This window comes from Elephantulus edwardii, unplaced genomic scaffold (assembly GCF_000299155.1).
Source record: "Elephantulus edwardii isolate Elephantulus edwardi_28Jun2011 unplaced genomic scaffold, EleEdw1.0 scaffold00227, whole genome shotgun sequence".
Classification (NCBI taxonomy): Eukaryota; Metazoa; Chordata; class Mammalia; order Macroscelidea; family Macroscelididae; genus Elephantulus; species Elephantulus edwardii.
In genome coordinates, this window is record NW_006399977.1 from 195512 (window position 1) to 200791 (window position 5280).

Genomic DNA, 5280 nt, shown 5'->3' on the forward strand with positions numbered 1-5280 from the left:
TGCCTTTGCATAGTCAATTAAACACAGATATACATTCCTCTGGTATTCCCTGCTTTCAGCTAAGATCCATCTAACATTAGCTCCAATATCCCTGGTACCACGACCCTTTCTAAACCCAGCCTGGACTTCTGGCAGTTCTCTGCTGATGTGCTGTTCCAGAAGCTTCAAATATAAGCTATCAGATCAAGGGCTGGACAATGGGAGATAAATGTTGAAGGGAATGGGTAGAAGTCCATGAGTATCCTGGTGGATGTTGGAGCAGGAAAACAAGTGCGTAAAGACACGTGTGCTAAATAAAGGCAGGGACAACACTGATACTAATGGTTAACTCCACAATAAAGGATATATCTTTCACTTTTTCTGTAAAATACTGGTCTGTCTGATACTTCTCTAAATCTGAACATTCAGATTAAGACAGACTAGGAAGAAGGATTGGCCATCCACTTCTGAAATAGCAGGCCTCTGAAAACCTTATTTACAACAGAACATTGTTACCTATAGGGAATCTTAATACAGAAAAACTCAACTGAAATAAATACCTATTATTGCCAGACCTCCACCAGCCGATGCCACTACCCACATCTCCTCCAATAATGACCAAGAATAGATACATAATATAAACACACTTGAAGCTGAATAATCATTAAGTGAAGGGCAAATAGAGCTGAAAATCTGAATTACAGAAATCTTGAAAACACAGCTTCATCACTTTCAAGAACATCCTTTATCTACTTCAATGTTGAGAAATCAAGATTCTATCTAATGAAAAAGTAATTTGCTAAACACATTTATCATATTCTTTATGGTGGTATAAAAGTATTAAAGATATCCTGACTTACTAAAAAATAGGATAATGATGAAGAAAATATAGTTAGTAATTAAAATTATATGATATAGTAATGGCTTTCTGTTAAAAATCCTACACCAGAGATGCTGCTAATCATTGTATGAATAGTAACTTATTTAAACCTCACAATAACTTAATTATTAGTACCATGCCTAACATATATAAAAATTAACAACAAGAGTGGTTTTCACAAAATTAAATGTTGCTTTTGTTCTTATGTGCTGTCAAGTCACATGTCACTCCTAGCAACATATGTGTAATAGCCCAGAACCCTGCCCTATCCTGAACCAATCTCACTGCCTCCTACACAACTATCCCCTTGACCCCAGTTACTATGTCAGTCCATCTCTTCCAGGGTCTTCCTCTCCTACACTGTCCCCCAAACTTCCAAGCATTATGTCCTTCTCCAAAAACTGATCTCTCCCGGAAACATGCCCAAAGTATGACAGAGCTTCAAAATCCTAGCCTCCATGGATACACTTGATTTCACCCTCTTTGGGACAAAACTGTTTGTTCTCTTGGCAACCCATCATATGGTCAATACTTTTCTCCAGGACCATAACTAAAAAGCACCAATTCTTCTTTGTCATCTTTAGTCATTGTCTTGCTCTCTAATGCATAACAAGTAATGGCAAAGACCGTGGCCTGGATCAGGTGCACATTAGTCTCTAGACTGACATTTTTGGTTTTCAGTATTCTGGAGAGATCCCTGACAGAAATCTTCCCAATGCAATTCGTCTTTTGATGTCCTGACTGCTGGTGCCAAGAGTATTGATTGTGGAGCTGAGCAAGCTGAAATTGTTAGCAATCTATGATGCTGCAAATCGGCTCAGTGATAAGAATCTTTGTTTTCTAGATGTTGAGCTTCAAACCATATTGAAAACTACAGTCGACCTTCTGCAACAAACATTCCAGGTCTTCCTCAGTTTTGGCAAGCAAGGTTGTGTCATCTGCATAACACACGTTGTTGATGAGTCTTTCTCCACTCCTGATGCAACATTCCTCCTCATAAAGTCCAGCCTCCCAGATGATCTGTTCCGCATATAGGTTGAAAAGGTATAGAGACAGGATTTATCCCTGACACACTTCTTTCCTGATTTTGAAGCATGTACTGTTTCCTGTTCTGATCTGAGGACTGCTTCCTGGTCCAAGTATTGGTTTCACATAAGCACTATCAAGTGTTCTGGGATTCCCATTGTTCTCAAAGTTAGACACAATTTGTTGCGATCCACACATTCAACTGCCTTTTTATAGTCAATGAATCACAGATAGACATTCCTCTGGTACTCTCTGCTTTCAATCAAGATCCATCTGACATTGGCAATAATGTCCTTAGTACCACGGCTTCTTCTAAATCCAACTTACACTTCTAGCAGTTGTCTGTTGATGTAGTTTCCCAGTCATTTTTGGATAAAATTCAACAGGATTTTGCTTGCATGTGGCGTTAATGATATGGTTGAATACTTTCCACACTCACTCAGATCACTAGTTTTTTGAAAGGAAATAAATACAGATCTCTTCAAGTCAGTTGGCTAGGAAGTTGTCCTCCAGATTTCTTGAAACAATCTAGAGAACATGTCCAGGGCAGAATCTGTTTGTTGAGATATGTCAATTGGTATTCCAGCAATTATGGGGGCTTTGTTATTGTCAATTCTTCAGAACAGCTTGAACTTCTTGTCTCTTGATCATATGCTGTTTCATGAAACTGGACTGTATCAGCCAATTCTTTTTGTTACAGTGACTCAATAAACTCCCATCATCTTCTTTTGATTTTCCTGGATCATTCAATATTCTGCTCATAGCATCCTTTAGTATTGCCACTTGAGCTTGAATTAATTTGTTCTTCAGTTTCTTCGGCTTAAGAAATGCTAAGCAGTTTATCTGTTTTGATTTTCTGACTTCATCTCTTTGCACATTTCATTGTTATACTTTGCTTTGTCTTCCTGAGATGCTCTTTGAACTCTTTTGTTCAGCTCCTTAACTTCCTGCTTTCTTCCCTTTGCTTTGGCTCCTTGGCATTCTGGTGCAATATTCAGAGTCTCTTCTGACATCCGTATCTGTTTTATTCCTCCTCTGTCTTTATAATGACCTTTTGAATCCTTCCTGGATGGTATTCCTCATACCCTCCCACAGCTTAGCTGGTCTTCATTCATTAGTGTTCAAGGCCTCAAACCTGTTCCTGAGATGGTTTTTAAATTCAGATGGGATAGATTTAAGATCAAATTTTGGTTTTTGTAAATTTGTTTTCATTTTATTTAGCTTTAGTTTGAACTTGCATATGAGTAGTTGATAGTCTTCTTCTCCTTCACTGACCTTCTACCTTTCCAAGCATCATGTCCTGCTCCAAGGAATTGTCTCTCCTAATGACATGTCTAAAGTATGTGAGGTGAAGCCTCATCATCTTTGCCTCCAAAGAGCATTCTAGCTGCCCCCTCTCCAAGATATACTTGTTTGTTCTTTTGGTCATTCATGGGATGTTCAGTGTTCTTCTCCAATAACACGGCTCAAAGGCATCAATTCTTTTTCTATCAACCTTCTTCATTGTCCAGCCCTCAGATGCATAAGCAAGCGATCAGAAAGACCATGGCCTGAACCAGACACACATTAAGCCTCAAACTGACATCATTACTCTTTAATAATTTGGAGAGGACCCTAACTGCAGAGTTTAATCCACTACCTAGGTGACCTGACATGGTACTACCACAATGGGCTCTACTGTGTCAGGAAGTATGAGGATGGCACAAGTTAGAACAGGATTCAGAGTTGTTCATAGGGTCACTACCGTTCATACTTGACTTGACAGCATGTATAAACCACTACAACATTTGATGGTCTGTTCCACACTTAGGACCTGGTCTAGTTTTCACACATGATATTGAGCTTCTCCAATGATACTTTCCACAGATGTACTCAACCTGACTCCTGTGTTGTTCATCAGGTGAGGCCCATGTTACTATTTGTGACAGTCACCATTCGTGTACAGTCACCATTTATTTTTCATATAAAAGATATTTGTAAAGAATATATCATTGATTATTCAAAATACGTGATTCTATCGTCAGCCTTGTTTCTGTCACTAAGACCATGTTTTCTGACTACTGATCCTTCTTCTTTGTTCCAAACTTTTGTATTCCAGTTACCCATTATTATGAATGCATTTTGGTTGCATGTTCAATCAATTTCTGACTGCAAAAGTTGGTAAAAATCTTCTATTTCCTCATTTTGGTTCAGGTTGTTGCTATTAACAGGTCTTCCTCGTATGTGTACAGATATTATCCTGTCACTCACAGCATTGTATTTAGAGGTGGATCGAGAAATGATCTTTTTAACCATGAATGTGACCCATTTTTCTCATCTTTTCATTTCTAAAATCTTATAGAAAGAAATTAGGAAGAATTAAAACTGTTGGTGGGCTCCATCGCCTATCTTCTCTGTCATTCTTGTATAGGGCCTTTTGACAATAAATTTTTAAATGGAAGAGGCAAGTTTATGCATGTTTATGCTAAATTCAAAGCCTCTCTGCCATTAGAAGTAATAAAGTGGAATTCATTATAATAGTTGTATATATATTTCTGTGTAACTAAATTACCCTAAAATTTAACTTTAAATAGAAAGTATTTATTATCTTGAAGTTTTCTGAGTCAGAAATTTTGGAGTGGGTTAGCTGGGTAGTATATTTAGCTCAGATGATTACTTGTTTTTACATCAAGTTATTGACCAGGACTTTAATCACCTGTGAGTTTCACTGGGACTGGAATTTCCACTTCCAGAAAGGTTTGCTATGTGGTTGGTAGCTGAAGACCTCAGTTTCTGGTTATCTGTTGGCAGGAATTTTGTTCTTTGTTCTTTTCTTCCTCTTAAGTCACACTTGAGTGTCCTTCAAAATGGCAGCCAACTTTTTCCAGAGTGAGTGAGCAAGGGAAAAACTAGTACCCAGCAATCATACATTCTCACTTCTACTACATTTCATTTGTTAGAATCAAATTGCTAAGTGTAAACATTATTCAAAGGAAGGGGAATCAACCTCCGCCAGTTAAAAGAAGTATTGGAAAAGATTTATGAACATTTTGTAAAGTGACCACATTAATCATATTAAGATTGTGTGGGAGTATTTGTTGTTGTTGTTGTTGTTATGTGATTTGTTAACTTAATTGAAAACTCGATTTGTGCCACTGTTAGTACCTCTACTTGGAATATTATTGCTTTTAATTTTTGACTCATGTACTTTTAACCTGTTAGTTAAATTTGTGTCTTCTAGGCTGCAACAGTTCTATGATGCATCTTCAAGAATATGAACATGTATGGCTAAGCACAATTGATAACAGTGCATCTAAATTCCAAAATCAATCTTCACAATAGTCTATGTGTTTCCTATTGACAAAGGAGCCCTTTAGAGTAGTGAGAGAAGATCTTCACCCTGAAACCTACAGCGT